Source organism: Lagenorhynchus albirostris, chromosome 12 (assembly GCF_949774975.1).
Source record: "Lagenorhynchus albirostris chromosome 12, mLagAlb1.1, whole genome shotgun sequence".
NCBI classification, from domain to species: domain Eukaryota; kingdom Metazoa; phylum Chordata; class Mammalia; order Artiodactyla; family Delphinidae; genus Lagenorhynchus; species Lagenorhynchus albirostris.
In genome coordinates this window covers 49,802,999-49,823,495 of record NC_083106.1, presented here as the reverse complement: position 1 = coordinate 49,823,495, position 20,497 = coordinate 49,802,999, and the positions used below count along the sequence as shown (strand labels likewise).

The 20,497-nt window shown below is 43.0% G+C and overlaps 1 protein-coding gene and 1 pseudogene across 1 annotated transcript in view; both read left to right on the top strand.

The window, feature by feature from the left end:
• Positions 1–20,497, top strand: part of ARMC2 (armadillo repeat containing 2) — a 188,257-nt gene that overhangs the window by 41,134 nt on the left and 126,626 nt on the right. The window lies entirely within an intron of this gene.
• On the top strand, positions 12,358–14,257 carry LOC132530476 (large ribosomal subunit protein eL43-like; annotated as a pseudogene).

Sequence of the window (20,497 nt, the reverse complement as noted above, 5' to 3'; positions counted from 1 at the left end):
GCTGTATTATTACAGAAAGCTGGGCTGAGGCTAAGCAGAGACTAACACACCCACCACCTGTGCCCTGAGCCCAACTCCCAGTGCCTCCGAACTGCCTCCTCCCAGCCTCGAGAAAGGAGGAATGGCTGCAGAAGATAACCTGATGCTAAATTATGTGGGGAGAGTTTAATTCTTACATGATTTTTTTTTAACTGGAAGAGCAGGTCTCTACTTAGATGAAAATGCACAAACCATCTCTGGTTTGCAAATTGCTGGGGTTTTACAGGAAAGCTGGGCTGACTCTCACCCGCTGATAAGAGAAAAGCATTTGTTCCCGCCTCTGGAAGTCTGTGGTCCCCGTAACCCCGGGTGAAACTTGCAGAAATGGTTCTCAGCTTAGATGCCGTTTTGCAGCACGAGCAAAATGTTCAGGCTCAGGAAATGATGCTAAAGACATTTTGAAAAATGTAAGATGGGCCTGACACAGCGCTGGCACAGGATATATGATGGAAGCAGCGTGGTGAGTGGTGATAACAGCCCCTGGGGCTTGGCAGGGAGCTGGTTTCACACCCCAGCCCGACCAACGCCCCCCTCCAGCAGGAGCCTCATCAGACTCCGGGGTGAGAGCGGAAATCTGGCCATGCCCCTGGAGGGCCCAGGCAGGGGACAGGCCCTCAGAAAGGAGGGTGAGGTTCCTGAGAGCACCTTCTTATCAGCAACGACTTGACGATCCCCCTGTACACACATCACACTTCAAAAAATTGTGTCAGTTTTGGTTTTTCTGGGCCCTGCTCACTCCTACTTTTCCAAAGCACCTGCCGTAGACAAAGCTGGCTTGGGGACAAGAGGGGATGCGGCATTTTTCCTTAGGGTCCCTCAGGGAGAGGCCACACAATGCCACTTACACAGGTACTCAGTAAGAATTAGATGGAGAGGACACTCTGATTACTGCTAATGAGGGGGTAAGTTAATAACGGCGAGATGCCTGTTTCCGGGCAGATCCGCCCAGTGTGATGGGACCTGCAGTTGATCTGCTTAGGAGGGTGGCTTTTCTTCCAGATGGCCGTGGCCTTTGTGTCAGGGAAGGGCTTTCCTTCAAAGGCTGGTGCTCCACAGTTGCCATGCAGATTAGGGGTCCGTTTTTACTTGCCACTCTTAAAAAAATAAACATTCTGGGCACAAGAAAGGGAGCTTTTCAACCCTGAGAGTGTTCTGGATGTTGGTGTACATGTGGCAAGACCCTCTTTTAGATAATGAGCAAGTGCTCCCAGCACTTTGGAATTATTCCTTGCTTCCACCCCAGCATTGTTCCGACAGCTCTGTTCTTAAAGATTAACTACCATTCATTTAGTAACTTTTGCTGTAGAGAGGGGAGGGGAAAACTTGATGATATGAACTTAGAGCAATTATTATATTTGGTTTGTGTTTCTCCTGCAATGCTCTTCCTTTAAGGAGTAAGCAGGGAGGTATTAATATCTATTTGCCATTTTGTTTCCCTAATGTTTTTATTGCTGCTGTAATTTTAACAAGTATGGGAAGGCAAAATATTTGAGAACCCCTTTAACCCCTTTAATTTGTCTCATGCAGAATTGAGACAAATTCTGCATGAATTCTGAAGAGGTCACTATATTTAAATGATTCAGTATAGGTAACGAAATGATGGAAAAGAGCATAATTCCATGATATTACAAAATAAACAGAGTATCTCTTCTCTGTCAGGCATGCCCAGGCACAGAGAGATAAAAATCTTTATCTCTATATAGATACAATTCCTGCTTCAAGGCGCTCAAAATCTAGCGAAGGAAACAGACATGTATACAAATAACTGTAAGACAAGGCACGTACGTGACAAAAGTAAAAGTGTAAACCATAGAGCTGAAGAGAGCTGAAGAAGCAATGACTCATTCCAGGGGTGAGGCCTCTGAGTCGGACCTTAGGGATGACGAGGATCTCATCAGGCAGAATGTGGGGTGTCGCATGTGAAACTCCGCAGCCTTAAAAAAAGAATACCCTGAGTCTATATGCACAAATAGAGCAAGCTGTCCAATATAGACTACATAAATGGAGGTCACTTAGCAGTGTATGTAGAACTAGAATATATATATATGTGTGTGTATATATATATATATATATATATAGTAGTTGAGCTTATTTTAAGCTCTAAGGACAGACTGGATTAAAATCTAAACTCAGTACTTTCAATGAATTGTGTCATTGTTGAAAATATTTTCTGTGCCTCCCTGAGGGAAGGTTATTCTTTCCCATTCATTGATACCAGGCTGGTCCTGTGACCTGCTTTGACTAATGAAATAAGAGCAGAAATGAGGTATGTGCCTCCTGAGTACACACTTTAAGAGCCATCATTTGCTTCAGCCGTGTTCTCCTTTCTCTGTATTCTGATGATCAGGTAAGTCCGACTAGAGGTGCTCCTTTGGCTTCAGCCTGGGTTCTGGAATGAAGACGGCATGAAGTAGGGCTAACTGTGGTCGACATGGCTCATTAGCATAAGCAAGAAACAAACCTTTGTTAGTGTGGACACTGAGATGTTGAAGATGCTATTACTATAGCATCACTCAGTCTGGGTTGACTGAGAGACACCTGGCAACGAACGGGATCTTATATAACTTCTTTAAACCTCAGTTTCCTAATCTATAGAATGGGAAAAATAATACTATCTACCTCAGAGGATCATTGTGAGGTTAAAACAAGTTGATTTTAAAGCACTTTACATGATGTTTAGTTCATAATAAGAATTTAGTGTTAGTTATTTTTAAATAGGTACACAAAAATGTCTGGAGGAATATACACTAACCTGTTAAACAACAGTTCTCTCTTGAATGTGAGATTACAGGTGACTTTCTAATTTTTTTTGAATTTTTTTTACGCAGCAGGTTCTTATTAGTTATCCATTTTATACACATCAGTGTATACATGTCAATCCCAATCTCCCAATTCATCACACCCCCTGCCGCTTTCCCCACTTGGTGTCCATACGTTTGTTCTCTGCATCTGTGTCTCAATTTCTGCCCTGCAGACTGGTTCATCTGTACCATTTTTCTAGGTTCCACATATATGCGTTAATATACGATATTTGTTTTTCTCTTTCTGACTTACTTCACTCTGTATGACAGTCTCTAGATCCATCCACATCTCTACAAATGACCCAATTTCGCTCCTTTTTTATGGCTGAGTAATATTCCATTGTATATACGTACTACATCTTCTTTATCCATTCATCTGTCGATGGGCATTTAGGTTGCTTCCATGTCCAGGCTATTGTAAATAGGGCTGCAATGAATATTGGGGTGCATGTGTCTTTTTGAATTATGGTTTTCTCTGGGTATATGCCCAGTAGTGGGATTGCTGGGTCATATGGTAGTTCTATTTTTAGTTTTTTAAGGAACCTCCCTACTGTTCTCCATAGTGGCTGTATCAATTTACATTCCCACCAACAGTGCAAGACGGTTCCCTTTTCTCCGCACCCTCTCCAGCATTTGTTGTTTGTAGATTTTCTGATGATGCCCATTCTAACTGGTGTGAGGTGATACCTCATTGTAGTTTTTTCTTTTTTTTTCTCATTGTAGTTTTGATTTGCATTTCCGTAATAATTAGTGATGTTGAGCAGCTTTTCATGTGCTTCTTGGCCATCTGTATGTCTTTGGAGAAATGTTTATTTAGGTCTTCTGCCCATTTTTGGATTGGGTTGTTTGTTTTTTTGATATTGAGCTGCATGAGCTGTTTATATATTTTGGAGATTAATCCTTTGTCCGTTGATTCGTTTGCAAATATTTTCTCCCATTCTAAGGGTTGTCTTTTCATCTTGTTTGTAGTTTCCTTTGCTGTGCAAAAGCTTTTAAGTTTCATTAGGTCCCATTTGTTTATTTTTGTTTTTATTTCCATTACTCTAAGAGGTGGATCAAAAAAGATCTTGCTGTGATTTATGTCAAAGAATGTTCTTCCTATGTTTTCCTCTAAGAGTTTTATAGTGTCTGGTCTTACATTTAGGTGTCTAATCCATTTTGAGTTTATTTTTGTGTATGGTGTTAGGAGTGTTCTAATTTCATTCTTTTACATGTAGCTGTCCAGTGCTCCCAGCACCACTTATTGAAGAGACTGTCTTTTCTCCATTGTATATCCTTGCCTCCTTTGTCATAGATTAGTTGACCATAGGTGTGTGGGTTTATCTCTGGGCTTTCTATCCTGTTCCATTGATCTATATTTCTGTTTTTGTGCCAGTACCATATTGTCTTGATTATTGTAGCTTTGTAGTATAGTCTGAAGTCCGGGAGCCTAATTCCTCCAGCTCCGTTTTATTTCCCTCAAGACCGCTTTGGCTTTTTGGGGTCTTTTGTGTCTCCATACAACTTTTAAGATTTTTTATTCTAGTTCTGTAAAAAATGCCATTGGTAATTTGATAGGGATTGCATTGAATCTGTAGATTGCTTTGGGTAGTGTAGCCATTTTCACAATATTGATTCTTCCAATCCAAGAACATGGTATATCTCTCCATCTGTTTGTTTCATCTTTAATTTCTTTCATCAGTGTCTTATAGGTTTTTAAATTAATTAATTAATTAATGGCTGCTTTGGGTGTCCGTTGCTGCATGTGGGCTTCTCATTGCGGTGGCCTCTCCTGCCATGGAGCATGGGCTCCAGGCATGTGGGCTTCAGTAGCTGTGACTCAAAGGCTCCAGAGCCCAGGCTCAGCAGTTGTGGCACATGGGCCCAATTGCTCCGCAGCACGTGGGATCCTCCTGGACCAGGGCTCGAACCCATGTCTCTTGCACCGGCAGGCAGATTCTCAATCACTGCGCCACCAGGGAAGCCCGAGTGTCTCATAGTTTTCTGCATACAGATTTTTGTCTCCCTTGGTAGGTTTATTCCTAGGTATTTTATTCTTTTTGTTGCAATGGTAATTGGGAGTGTTTCCTTAATTTCTCTTTCATATTTTTCATCATTAGTGTATAGGAATGCAAGAGATTTCTGTGCATTAATTTTGTATCCTGCAACTTTACCAAATTCATTGATCAGCTCTAGTAGTTTTCTGGTAACATCCTTAGGATTCTCTATGTATAGTATCATGTCATCTGCAAACAGTGACAGTTTTACTTCTTCTTTTCCAATTTGTATTCCTTTTATTTCTTTTTCTTCTCTGATTGCTGTGGCTAGGACTTCCAAAACTATGTTGAATAATAGTGGTGAGACTGGACATCCTTGTCTTGTTACTGATCTTAGAGGAAGTGCTTTCAGTTTTTCACCATTGAGAATGATGTTTGCTGTGGGTTTGTTGTATATGGCCTTTATTATGTTGAGGTAGGTTCCCTCTATGCCCACTTTCTGGAGAGTTTTTATCATAAATGGGTGTTGAATTTTGTTAAAAGCTTTTTCTGCATCTATTGAGATGATCATATGGTTTTTATTCTTCAGTTTGTTAATATGGTGTATCACATTGATTGATTTGCGTATATTGAAGAATCCTTGCATCCCTGGGATAAATCCCACTTGATCATGGTGTGTGATCCTTTTAATGTGTTGTTGGATTCTGTTTGCTAGTATTTTGTTGAGGATTTTTGCATCTATATTCATCAGTGATATTGGTCTTTAATTTTCTTTTTTTGTAGTATCTTTGTCTGATTTTGGTATCAGGGTGATGGTGGCCTCACAGAATGAGTTTGGGAGTGTTCCTTCCTCTGCAATTTTTTGGAAGAGTTTGAGAAGGATGGGTGTTAGCTCTTCTCTAAATATTTGATAGGATTCACCTGTGAAGCCATCTGGTCCTGGACTTTTGTTTGTTGGAAGATTTTTAATCACAGTTTCAGTTTCAGTGCTTGTGATTGGTCTGTTCATATTTTCTGTTTCTTCCTGGTTCAGTCTTGGAAGGTTATACCTTTCTAAGAATTTATCCGTTTCTTCCAGGTTATCCATTTTATTGGCATAGAGTTGCTTGTAGTAGTCTCTTAGGATGCTTTGTATTTCTGCAGTGTCTGTTGTAACTTCTCCTTTTTCATTTCTAATTTTATTTTATATATTTTTTTGAATTTTATTTTTTTAGACAGCAGGTTCTTATTAGTTATGCATTTTATACATATTAGTGTATATATGTCAATTCCAATCGCCCAATTCATCACAGCCCCACCCACACCCTGCCACTTTACCCCTTCTAATTTTATTGATTTGGGTCCTCTCCCTCATTTTCTTGATGGGTCTGGCAAATGGTTTATCAATTGTGTTTATCTTCTCAAAGAACCAGCTTTTAGTTTTATTGATGTTTGCTATTGTTTTCTTTGTTTCTATTTCATTTATTTCTGCTGTGATCTTTATGATTTCTTTCCTTCTACTAACTTTGGGTTTTGTTTGTTCTTCTGTCTCTAGTTCTTTTAGGTGTAAAGTTAGATTGTTTATTTGAGATGTTTGTTGTTTCTTGAGGTAAGACTGTATTGCTATAAACTTCCCTCTTAGGACTGCTTTTGCTGTGTCCCATAGGTTTTGGATCATCATGTTTTCATTGTCATTTGTCTCTAGGTATTTTTTGATTTCCTCTTTGATTTCTTCAGTGATGTCTTGGTTATTTAGTAACGTATTGTTTAACCTCCACGTGTTTGTGTTTTTTACATTTTTTCCCCTGTAATGGATTTCTAATCTCATAGCATTGTAGTCAGAAAAGATGCTTGATATGATTTCAATTTTCTTAAATTTACTGAGGCTTGATTTGTGACCCACAGTGTGATCTACCCTGAGAATGTTCCGTGCGCACTTGAGAAGAAAGTGTAATCTGCTCTTTTTGGAAGGAATGTCCTATAAATATCAATTAAATCTATCTGGTCTATTGTGTCATTTAAAGCTTGTGTTTCCTTATTAAGTTTCTGTTTGGATGATCCGTCCATTGGTGTAAGTGAGGTGTTAAAGTCCCCCACTATTATTGTGTTACTGTCGATTTCCTCTTTTATAGCTGTTAGCAGTTGCCTTATGTATTGAGGTGCTCCTATGTTGGGTGCATATATATTTATAATTGTTATATCTTCTTCTTGGATTGATCCCTTGATCATTATGTAGTGTCCTTCCTTGTCTCTTGTAACATTCTTTATTTTAAAGTCTATTTTATCTGATATGAGTATTGGTGCTCCAGCTTTCTTTTGATTTCCATTTGCATGGAATATCTTTTTCCATCCCCACACTTCCAGTCTGTATGTGTCCCTAGGTCTGAAGTGGGTCTCTTGTAGACAGCATATATATGGGTCTTGTTTTTGTATCCATTCAGCAAGCCTGTGTCTTTTGGCTGGAGCATTTAATCCATTCACGTTTAAGATAATTATCGATATGTATGTTTCTGTGACCATTTTCTCAATTGTGTTGGGTTTGTTTTTGTAGGTCCTTTTCTTCTCTTGTGTTTCCCATGTAGAAAAGTTCCTTTAGGATTTGTTGTAGAGCTGGTTTGGTGGTGCTGAATTCTCTTAGCTTTTGCTTGTCTGTAAAGCTTTTGATTTCTCTGTCGAATCTGAATGAGATCCTTGCCAGATAAAGTAATCTTGGTTGTAGGTTCTTCCCTTTCATCACTTTAAATATGTCATGCCACTCCCTTCTGGCTTGTAGAGTTTCTGCTGAGAGATCAGCTGTTAACCTTATGGGAGTTCCCTTGTGTGGTATTTGTCATTTTTCCCTTGCTGCTTTCAATAATTTTTCTTTGTCTTTAATTTTTGCCAATTTGATTACTGTGTGTCTCGGCATGTTTCTCCTTGGGTTTATCCTGTGTGGGACTCGCTGCGCTTCCTGGACTTGGGTGGCTATTTCCTTTCCCATGTTAGGGAAGTTTTTGACTATAAGCTCTTCAAATATTTTCTTGGGTCCTTTCTCTCTCTCTTCTCCTTCTGGGATCCCTGTGATGCGAATGTTGTTGAGTTTAATGTTGTCCAGAGGTCTCTTAGGCTGTCTTCATTTCTTTTCATTCTTTTTTCTTTATTCTGTTCCGCAGCAGTGAATTCCACCATTCTGTCTTTCAGGTCACTTATCCATTCTTCTGCCTCAGTTATTGTGCTATTGATTCCTTCTAGTGTAGTTTTCATTTCAGTTATTGTATTGTTCATCTCTGTTTGTTCTTTAATTCTACTAGGTCTTTGTTAAACATTTCTTGCATCTTCTCGATCTTGCCTCGTTGTTTTTCCATGGTCCTGGATCATCTTCACTATCATTATTCTGAATTCTTTTTCTGGAAGGTTGCCTATCTCCCCTTAATTTAGTTGTTTTTCTGGGGTTTTATCTTGTTCCTTCATCTGGTACATAGCCCTCTGCCTTTTCATCTTGTCTATCTTTCTGTGAATGTGGTTTTTGTTTCACAGGCTGAAGGATTGTAGTTCTTCTTGCTTCTGCTGTCTGCCCTCTGGTGGATTAGCTACAGGTGACTTTCAATTTTTATTTCTCTTATTTCTTTAATCAAATTCTTTATAATAATGAGCATATATTATTTTAGTAATCATTAAAAAATAAGGTATTTCCACTTCGGAAAACTGAACAATAGTACATTTTTCTGTTACAATGGTAATTGCACCAAACTTGGTCCCTTGAAGGAAGGGGCTACATGCTCTGCCCTGTGCGACTAGGGTCTGGCTTACTGGATGCCCCAAGATAGGTGCTCAACGCATGTTTACAAAAATGTAATTGATCACGGTTCCTTATCTGGATAGCTCGATGGATAGTAGGTAATGACCTACTATCTCTGAGATGAGAAACATGAAAAAGGTATAAACTCAGAATGTCTGCATTCTGAGTTTCTCATAGATCATTAATTGGGCACTGGGAATACAAATTTGGAGATCAGAGATGGAGATATGAAGCTCCTCTGAAGAGAGGTGATTAGTTGAATATGTGGGTATAGAGTGGGAGCATGGGCTTTCAGTTTCACCCCACTCCTCCCCACAAGACCAAGTCCAAATATTTTTCAACAATGACACCCATTCCACAGCAATTTTCCGAGCACCTACCACATACCAGGCACTAATGGTACAGGAGTGAACAAGAAATGTTCAAATGTCTCTGCCCTCGAGCAGTTTATGTTTTACGGTGAGAGGTAGACAACAAGCAATAGTGAAACAAATAATTAAAATATAGAGTGTATTCTATAGTGATAAGGAGGAAAAACATGGAAGGGGAAAGGGAACTCCAGGTGTTGCCATGTTTGACAGGGTAAGTCAGGGTAGGCCTTGCTGAGGACATAACACTTGAGTGTAAGACCTTAAGGAGGTACCAGGTAACTGTGACTACTGGGGAGCATAGTCCAGATAGAGGGAACAGAGAGGGCCAAGGCTTTGAGGTGGGAACATGCTTGTGTTTAGAGAAGCAGCAGTTTAGAGTTCAGTGTGTCTGGATGAGTAAGGGGGTCAGTGGTAGAAGAGTTTAGGGAGATAATGAGAGGTAGAAGGGAGGTGGTGGACAGATCCCATGAGGCCTCATCAGCAGACTGTTGGAGGAACTTTGACTTTTACTCTAAGTGACATGGGAAGCTCCTGAAGTTCGATTAGAGGAGTAGGTAGCATAACCTGACTTGTGTTTTAAACTGACCAGCCTGGTTCCTCTCTTGATAATGAATGGATAAAGGGCAAGGGAGAAGCTGGGAGAACATTAAGGAAGTTATGGCAGTAATAGGTGATGGGTGTGTGGGCTGGAGTGGTGGCACTGGAAGAGATAAGAAGAGGTCAGGTCCTGGATATATTTTGCAAGTGCAGCCAACATAATATACTCGTGGATTTGATGTGGCACATGAGAGAAAGAGGGAAGCAAGGATAACTCCATGGTTTTGGGCATGAGCAACAGGAATGATGGAGTTGCTGAGAGGTGAAGACCTCAGGGAGAGTGGTTTGGGGTAGGAATTTAGGAGTTCAGTTGTAGACATGATAACTTTGAGATGCCCTTAGATATCCAAGAGGAAATGGAAAGTAGGTGGTTGGCTATGTGAGCCTAGAGTTCAGGGGCGTGATCCAGGCTGAAATACGTACATGGGAGAGTTCTCAGCAGATCAGTAATGTTTCAACTGTGAGAATGGATGAGATCATCTAGGAAAAAGTGCAGAGAGAAAAGGGGTCTGGGGACTGAGCTCTGGAGCCCCCCCACCCTTTAAAGCAGAGGAGAAAAAGACCAAGCAGCAAAGGAGAATGAATGAGTAGTCGGTGAGGGAGGAGGTCAGCTGCGTCCCAGCGTGTTTCTAGGTAGAAGACCTGCTACAGCAGGGTCAAGGGCAATGAAGACCAAGAACCGTCCAATGAATTTAGCCGGGTGGAGGTCACAGGCGACCAGACAAGAACAATGTGGTGGAGGTGCGGGGTGGGAGGTGGGGTGACTGAAGGAGGTTCAAAGGAGAATTCAAAAAGAGGAATCGGAGACAGTTTAAACAACTGTTTTAGGGAATTTTGCTTGCAAAGGAGAATAGGAAGCATGAAGCCTCCTGGAGAGAGAGATGAATCCAAGAAAGTATCTTCTTTCTTTTTTCTCTTTTTTAAGATGGGAGAAATGGCAGTGGTGTGTATCCCCCAGCACCCAGCCCATCATACTCATTTGATAAGCATTTGTTGAACTGACATGAGCGGATCTAAGGGTAAGACATGAGCAAATATCCCCATCATCCCTGAATGATGTCAAGTAAGTGAAATGAGAAAAAAATTCTGATGCTTCCTATAAGAGACTGAACATTAACACTTGGAGACTTGTGGCTATGGGGATTCCTTTACCGTCTTCCTGTACTTAATACACTGCTTTTTAACAACACAGGGTCAGGATCTATTTTTAAGTGGAAACTTTTGGGTTGAAATTTTTTAAGGGCACACAAATATAGGGAAGAAAATAGCAATGACCCACATTCCCACCAGGCAGAATTAAGTATTATTAACATGTGGGCATATTTGTTTCCAGCCTTTTCATTCGATGCTGTTTTTAAAACCTACACGGTGGAATTATGTGCTAAAAAACATGATGTGTTCCAGTGTGTGTGTGCACACTGTGAACTCACACATACATACCTGCTCACACATTTGTGGCTTTTTGCTTGCTCTTTCCTGGAGTTTCCGAGTTGGTAGGTGCTGTGTTATAAACTGCTATGGCAATAATGGAAATCATGAAGCCATGACTTCACATGTCAGTATACAGAATGCACTGGCCGAAGAATACTTTTTTTAAACCTAAAAACTGTAAGTAATCTGTGCACACAGGAAAAAATTCCAACACTACCCTTCTGGCCTACAGTCCTTCGTTTTTTCTTTCCAGACGCAACTGGCATTACCAGCTCCTTGTGAATGTTTCCAGAAATAGTACTTGCATATGCAAACATGTATTTTCTATTTTCCTACACAGATGGTAGCATACTGTTGTATACGGTTTGGTACTTAAGCACAGGGTTTTGAAAATTTTGGAAGTGCTTCTTAGCAGTAAGCTTTCTTTTTTTTTAATTTGTTTCATTGAGGTATAGTTGATGTATAAAAACAGTAAGTTTTCTACATGTGCATATTAGCAATCATGCTCTTCCTTCTTGCCTGGTCTCAGACAATTAACTCAGGGTTGTGGGCATGGGGGGAGCGTGTCAAGAATGTTCTACACTAGCTGGACAGGTCCCTTCAAATCACAGACTCCCATGTCAGTGCCACACAGTTTGTTCTGACTCTCTCTGGTTGAACTTACTTCACAGCCCACAAGAAAACCCTTTATATTTTTGGTAGCTAAACCAAAGTCCTGCAGAACACAACAAAACCAAACAGGGGGAAATTTGGGGCTCAGCTTAAAATACAGATGGGCAAGCCCATACTTAGTTGCTGGAATAACAACCAGCTGGGAGGGTCCAGCTAAATTTAGCTTGGAACCTTACACACTGGTCAGCTCCAAAGTCAACAGCCCCCATCCCCGCCACAGAGCACTCTCCCCCATCTCTGAAGCTGGTAGAGAAGAAGGAACAACCCTGCTTGTCCAAAATGCTGACTTTGCAAAAACCACCTAGTCGATCTGGTGTGACTTAATAGGTTGTAAAAGCTTCGATTTACAGCTGATCAATAGGCAAACAGTGGGATTTGTTGCTGGGGGAATATAGAGCACAGGGACCAGGATGAGGCCAAACAGTGGGAAAGGTTAATTAACTTGTAAAGTTCATTTAAAATTTTCTTTAAGAAAGCAAGAAGGAGAACAAACTGGAACTGTAGGTGGGTCTCGAAGTCAAGGCTGGCCTGAAGGATGTGAGCAGAACCGGTGTGCTCCACTAGCCCTCCTGGGAGGCCTCCACGTACACCCTGCCCCGGACCCCAGGGGAGGGCTGCAAAGGACAGGGAGCCCCATGCACGGACTCAGTCTTGGCTTTATGACGTGGTGGGCCTCAGTTTCCTGGTTTGTTCAAGTGGCAGAGTTGGAGTAGATGAACCCCCCCAGGCCTGGAATTCTTGGTGATTTGGGCCTCCTACATCTACCTGCCTTGCAGCCTGGAGCTCGCTACACCCTCTACCCTCACTCTCTGGAAACCCAAGTAAGGAGGAGGGACACACAGGGCCCCTAGTGCCTCAAGATGAGACCACGTGTTGAAAACATAACTTGCTAAGTGGGGAGGATTAGGCCCCTGAGAGATCTTGCCCTCCGCCCCGGCACTGGCACCGGGGGAGGCCTGACAACTTGCACAGAAACTCAGATGTGAGCTGGGCCTCCTCTAGGAGAGGCATGTGACATACTTTATGGAAAAAACAACAAGACGAGGTTGCCAAGTGTAGCCTAGGTGGTACCCAGGGAGTGATTGCAGTGAGAAGCAGGACTTCTGTTGTGCTCACTGTGCTTGCATGTCCAAAATAATGTATGTCGTGGTTTCTGTGAGGCCCCTACCCACTGGATGGAGGTAAAGAGAAGCCAGACTGAGTGACCAGTTTCGACTTCGATGCAGTGATCACTACGCTGTCTTTAGGGTGACTTCTGTCTCCATGCTGCTCAGTCTTCCAGGCTCGCCCCCACTCCTCTGCTCCTATCTTAGAAGCTGCCTAGCGGAGGGGCGGCAGCAGAGGCCTCCCAGGATGTCATGGCAGTTGGGGGTAGGATGGGCCCCCGGCCTTATGCTGGTCTGTGCGTGTGAACACTCTCCGGGACCCCTAAGCTGTGTTTGGCTGGTTTGATGTTTCACTGGTCTCAGCTGCCTGTGAACTCCTGGTGTGTTCTTTCTCAGCCTATTTGTGGGCTCGCTGCCCCTCCCTGTGGATCTGGGCTCCCCTTGCCTCTCTGTCATCACAGACACCTCAGAATCTCCGCCACCCTCTTCCCCTGGGCCCCAGCCAGGCTGCCCCGCACAGCCTTGGGTGCAGGGTCACTTTGTCCCCCGCCACATTAGGGCCCTGGCAGATCTCCTGGCTCAAGGGGGCAAAAAGGCGCTCCAGACGCAAGCTAGACCCTCTCTCTTGCTGTGCCCTTCACATCTCGGAGGTGGGGTGTAGGGGTAGACGTCCCCCCCCCGGAGACGGCGTGCTGCCTCCTCAAGTCCCGGTGGAACAGGGGAGGTCTTGGGGGTGTGCACTGCAGTCAGGACTGAGGGTTCCGCAGTCTCACAGGCCTGCTTCAGCCCCAGCTTTGTACTGAACGGGGGTATGGCTTCAGGCCAGGGCCTTGACCGCTGCCTAACCAGGAGAAGGATGCACACCTCATAGGATGTGCTGATGGTCGATGAGATTTTCTGTAAAGCAAGCAGCTCCTTTCTGAGGCAGGAGAGCTAGCGCGTAGAAGAAAGAAGTATCCTTTGCTAGCGAAGCAGCGGGTGGTAGGATTCCTCCCTAAGAATTCTCATCCTGCCCCTGCCCCATCCCCATGCAGCACCTGAACTGGGCATGTACCAGTTCCTGCTTTTTCTGAGTCTGTTTATCAATGCCTCAGTGACTGAAATACCCCCCTCTGATTTGGCCAATAAGTCATTTTTAAAAATAGCAAATTTTATGTTACTTCAATTATCAAATCTCCTGGGGATGAAGTCAGTTTACAGTGATCGGTCGACATTGCCATAAAGGGCGTGGCTTCCTCTCCGGGCTGGGACGCAGTGTGTGAAGGCGCCAGGAAGGCGGGCGTCATTGGCAAGTAGAGAGCTGGTTATGGCACCTCCCTCAGGAAGATGGTGAAGGAATTTGAAATCAACCTGCACGCCAAGTACACTTGCTCCTTCTGCGGCAAATCCAAAAGCAAGAGGTGAGCCGCTGGGGCTCTGGTGCTGTGGTGCCTGGAGCAACACCATCACCTCCACTGTCACCGTGAAGGCAGCCGTCAGATGACTGAAGGGACTGAAGGACCGGTAGACTGCCCCAGCGGAAACGCCGACAGCTAGACCAAATGGGCGAACTTACGTAACCAAGCAAAGAAGGGTCCTGGGGCCACGCACTGCTTCCTTAGGCTAACCCGCGGCACGGTGTCTGCTGTCTTGGGTCCACTGAGGGTAACAGGGGGACTCCCCAGAGTCGGGACGCCTTCCAGGTCCCTCTTCTGTCGCAGGCTCTCCACTTCACAAGCTCCTCCCTCTCTCTTGACAGCCCACCCCCAGGTGAACGTCCAGTTCCCTGTAGCCGCCTTTGGCTGGAGGGAAGGTTAAGGTAACCGGTTCTTCCACAGGAGGTGTGACCCTGCCAAGCTTTCATTTCAAGCCTTCTGTCGTTACCTTTTTCCTCTTTAACAGGGTTTCAGGTCTCCGTAGGTAGGGGAGGAGAGGTCCATTTTCAGGGCAATGGCTATGGGCCAGTAGGTGCTCCAGAATTGTCCCAGGCCTGGTGGTGACAGGTTGGCCCTTAGGGAACCCTGGGTAGTGAACCAGCGCCTAAGAGTCCCCTGCTTCCTCCAATCAGTGTGGTCCAGCGGGATGGGGCCTGACCCCGGGAGAGCTGATGAGAGGGGGAACTTGGGCCTCTTTTTGCGAGCCTCTCATGTTCACTTTCCTACTTAAAGACAGACCCACTTCCTTCCCGTCTCCTCACATCTGTCCCTGCCTTGCCTGCTTTGACCCCGAGACTCCTAGACACATACATTATCATCCAAGTGACAGCATTTTAGATCATATTTAATGATTTCTTTCTACAACCTTCCTGGCCTTATTTCCTATACCTTACCTCCCCTTTCCCCCGATTTTTTTTTAATTAATTAATTTATTTATTTAATTTTGGCTGCGTTGGGTCTTTGTTGCTGCCCATGGGCATTCTGTAGTTGCGGCGAGTGGGGGCTACTCTTCCTTGCGGTGTGTGGGCTTTTCATTGCGGTGTCTTCTCTTGTTGTGGAGCATGGGCTCTAGGCGCGCGGGCTTCAGTAGTTGTGACTCACGGGCTCTAGAGCACAGGCTCAGTAGCTGTGGCGCATGGGCTTAGTTGCTCCACGGCATGTGGGATCTTCCCGGACCAGGGCTCAAACCCGTGTCCCCTGCGTTGGCAGGTGGATTCTTAATACCTGCGCCACCAGGGAAGCCCTCTCCTCTGATTTTATTTTTCCCTCTACTGATAAAGTGTCTGCCAAGGAAATGTCATTGGAACCATCCTTTTTGTTAATAGAGGTATTATTTTATAGGAAGTCCACAAGGCATTTTGAGGACATAAAATGCCCCATCAATAATATAACTAGAGCAGAAACCTTGACTTGAGACTAAAAACCCAAAAGAGGAATTAGAAACATATTGTTCCTTAACTCCAGGGGCTGGAGAAGGGAAGGAAGCAGTTTAATTTGAGGGCTATTCCTGATGGGGAATTCGGTCATGTCAGGAAAGTTGCAAGCCAGAGGGAAAATTTGGTAAAATCAGAAGAGGTTTGTTGTGTGACAGTGCTATTACAATGTCTGCGCTCTTCTTGGAGGTGAACTCAGGCAACTGAAATAAGAGCAGGCAGGTTAAAATGTCAGGCTGCTGAGCTATGAGGAGCTGCCCTCGCAAATATGTTGTTTGACTTATGGTTACTTCTCTCCACGATTCAAGTTGTTTAGGTACCTTGTAGAATCCAAACAAGGCCATGGTAGCTCACAAAGAGGCTGGTCCGTTATCCGTTTGCTGGAGTGTAAGTTGGGACTTAGGCTCTTCATTCCACTTCTCTTTTAAAAGACAGTTTTATGTTTTGTCTTAAGCCACCACAAAACCGAATCTGGAGGTATGTGGTATCTAAAAAAAGGCAGTTAAAATGTCCTTGCTGTCAGACGCAAATTCTTCAGTGCCCACACCCCATCGCCCTTACTGCAAAATTGAGGACAAATACCTCGACCCCGAGTTCCAGGATCTCTATGGAGGGCCTCAGTGGGCCTCTCTGGTTCTTTCTCACTGTTCCCCACATGGAAACAACCACCTTCTTCTTCTGTGAAGCCAGCGCCCATCTTGGCCCCCAAACCAGACCCCGTCCTCTTCTGCATTCACAGTGCGTGTCCCTTTTCATGGCCCTGCCCTCCTTTTGTCTTGCAGCAGATGCATTTACTTACCTTTCTGCCTACTTCTCCACACAAACCGTCTCCCAGACCACACATCGTAGGGCCTCGGGGGGCAAGGACCGTGCTTACTTGTCTTTGCAATTCTGTGAGTGCTGAGAATAATATCTTGAAATAGTTAAGAGCTGATAACTATATGTTGGTTAGTGGCGTGTCAGAAATTTTTTATAAGGACATTATGAAGATAGTCGTACCTCAGTCATCCATGGGAGTTACCTGTGCTAATTTTTTGAGCCAGAGGCAACAGGAATTCTACAACCTACCAGGTAAGCCCACCTTTTAATTGAATCACTTTCAGAACAAAGCTTTTATTATTTTGGCAAACTGGAAGACAATGCTTCTGCAAATTTAAACATTTTCTCTAATTTCAACTTTCATAAAGTTACAGAAAAGCTTGTTGACCCTTTATAAACTTGGAGAGGGATATTAAGTCAGTTTTTTTTTTTTTTTTAAAAAAGGCTAGTAAGCAATTTGGTCTAAATAGGAAGGAATAAAAAAAAGAAGAAGAAGAAGACTCGACTTTGAGATGGGCACATTTAAAATTTGTTTTCCTACTTAAGGACTTCCCTGGTGGCACAGTGGTTAAGAATCCGCCTGCCAATGCGGATTGGGGACACAGGTTCGAGCCCTGGTCCGGGAAGATCCCACATGCCACGGAACAACTAAGCCCATGTGCCACAACTACTGAGCCTGCGCTCTAGAACCCGGGAGACACATCTACTGAAGCCCGTGGGTCTAGAACCCATGGTCCACGACAAGAGAAGCCACCGCAATGAGAAGCCCACGTACCGCAACGAAAAGTAGCCCCCGCTCGCCGCAACTAGAGAAAGCCCGTGTGCAGCAATGAAGACCCAACACAGTCAAAAATTTAAAAATAAATAAGTAAATTTATTTTTTTAAAAATTGTTTTCCTACTTAAAAGCAAGATTCATGGCTTGCTCAATAACTCATTTGATGAAGGATACCAAACAGCTCTAGTTCTTCTTGCCAAATAATGATGCATACTCTGGCTATTCAAAGAGGCCTTACTTACTTATTTTCCCCACCTTACTCCCAAAAGGAATCGAGTCAGCTTTATACAAATACACACAATATATCAAACTAAGAATAAACAAATAGAGGTAGGGAAAAAGGAAAATAAAAGATAAAGACAAGGATAAAGTTAGTTTGTAGAAATGTATGTCAGCAATTTTTGAACTTTTGAGTTTAGATCCGGGTGTCCTGGGGACCAAAGCAAAGAAAGGAACACAACTCACTGCAAATTTCACAGTGTGTCAAAGCTTAGCTCCTCAGTGTCTGCGTGCCCACCTCTCAGTGGTTTTCTTCATTTGGGTTAGTTAGTCTGGTCCCTGCCGTGATGAGCCACATGTGTTTGAAACCATGGGTTAGAGGGGAGTCCTCAGTTTAGCCTGTGGACCTGCTGTCTGTAAGCACAATGCCCATTCTTTTCAAGAGTCAGCCCAATGAGGGTGAGAAAAATAAGTCAAAAGAAGAACTCATTTCCACGCCAGCATCACATGCAGGGTTTTCAGTAGTGATCAAAGTTATGAGAGTTGCCTCCAAAAAGACCCTACAAAAGTCCAAAAGAGTCCTTAACATCTTTTTGACAATTAACATTTTCCTCTTCCTGCCCTCCAGAAGCCATGATATTCTCTGGTGCCTAAAGCGCCAGCCTGCTTTCCCCAGAGTCCTCTGCCAAGTGCCCTGGCTCCACAATTGCCTCTCTTCCTTTTCCAAAGGGAAAAAAGAAAGATGACATGCTTCTCTCTCAGATAGCCGTGTAAGTAAAATAATTAATACAGTGATGTGCATGACTGATAATGTACGCCACCCAGGAATAGACTGTATTTTTTTAAGAGTGGCTTTTTAACCCACTTAAAACTCGAATTAACTGACTGGAGGGTTGATTGATTAATAGATTGTGTGTGTAGAGCAGAGTGAGAGATTTTAAAACGATGACACCTTCTTTATATGTCTTTCATGCCTTTAGTGACCATTTTGTCATCCATCAAAGACAAAGGATTTAGCAACTTGACCTCCAGCTTCTAAAAACTGACTACTGTTGCCCTGGTGATATGTGAGACACACTGGAGTCACTTAAGCAGTTACCTCACTAAGCCTCAGTCTTAATTAATAAAGAGGAATAACAGTAGAAGTTACTTTAGGGAATTTGGACATGAAAGTAATAGGAGTGCTTTTTCTTCCCTCTTTTGCTATCAGCCACCCTCCCTCCCTCATGCCTTCGACAAATGTAAACCTACTAAACAACTGGTTTCATGCTTGAAATTGTATGTCCTCAAAAGCACTTTCCTTCCCACCCTGCCTGAAGTTGCACTGTTTCTGGAGAGTATACAGTGTCTGCTCATGTATCATTCCACTGTCCAACTTCCACATACATCTCTCCTATTGGTGTTGTCTCATAATTAATGCTATACGCCTGATGGTTGGCTAGTTGTGCCAACGGGTTGGATGTGGAGTACTCACTGCTAACCACTCAGGATTTAGATGGTCCATGCCCCCCCTGCCCCAAACTGCTTTGTCCTACGTCAGTTGCCAATGGAGCAGAATTGTCAGCAGCAACCATCCAGGGATAGCACCTTGTGAATGGAGATATATATATATATATATGTATATGTGTATATACATAGATATATGTTCATTCTATGTGCTTTTTTGTATTGAGGTCCAAATTGTGCTTTATTTTGCCCTATGTATAGCTAGGTTCCAGATATGAGCACCTGGGTAATTTTGAGCTTCTCAATAAACAATTCCCAATATTCTGAATATGTTTTAAAATAATCACCAACAGTGACAGAGTACTTTGGTTAGACAAGCCTTCCCAAATAATAACTATAATATTTGGGAAAAGATTTTTAATGAAAATGACTATCAGAAAGCACTGAAGAATGATCAAAAGCTGAGAGAAACTAGACAAGAATCTACCATGGTGAGATTTGCTATTTGCAGCAGCTATTTGCTTTTGATAACTTCCCAATCTCTGTGCAGCTCAGAGGCAGCAAAAATCCACACTCTCACTGGGTCAGGGAGTTAGCTGGCAGAGTTTGGTATGGGATACCACCACATACCCAACAGAATTGCTAAAATTTAAAAGAAAGCTGAACGTTAGTGAGAATATGGAGTAACTGGAATTCTCATATGTTGATGTATAAAGTTGGATATACGTTGGACTACAAAATGGTACAACCACTTTGGAAAATGGCTTGACAGTGTCATACAATTAACATAGAGCTACACTTTGACTTAGCAGTTCCATTCCTAGGCATTATCCAAGAGAAATGAAAACATACACACACACACACATAAACAAAAACAAAAAAACCCCGCTTGTACAAGGATGTTCATAGCAGCTTTTTTTTTTTAAAACAATAGCCAAAAGCTGGAAGCAACTCACTGTCCATCAACCAAATAGTAAGACCTATCTAACAATGGTCCTTCCACTTAAGAACCAGTATGCTCACAATGGGATGCCTCGCAGCAGTAATCGAGAAGGAATTACTCAACAAAATGGATGACCCTCACAAATGTTATGCCGAGTGGAAGAAGGCAGGTTGAAAGAGGATGGTTCCATTTATGTGCAGTTCTAGAACAGGCAAAAATAATCAAAAGTTAAAAAATCAAAACAGTGGCTTAGCACTGATTGGGGAATGACTAAGAGGAGACATGAGGGAACTTTCTGAGGAGATGGGAAAGTTCTGTATTGTGATAGGAGTGGAGGTTATGTGGGAGTGTTTATTTGCCAGTATTACATGGTTAAGATTTGTGTATGTTAATGTGTAGAAATCACCTAAAATAATGAACAATAATAGTTGTAACTGAGTGCGGGGGGGGGGCGGGCAGTGGAGATACAGATGAAACAAGAATGGCAGAATATTAATAATTGTTGCAGCTGGAGGTTGGGTACATGGGGGTTATTTTCTGTTCACTTTGTATGCATTGGAAATTTTCCATAATAGAAGTTTTAAAAAATATAAGAGCTAAAATATAATTCCTTTTGACTACAGCAAGACCCACTGAACATTATCCAGCATTTTTAATTAGCTGGAGGTTAAAAATGAGAAATTAAGTGGCTTTCA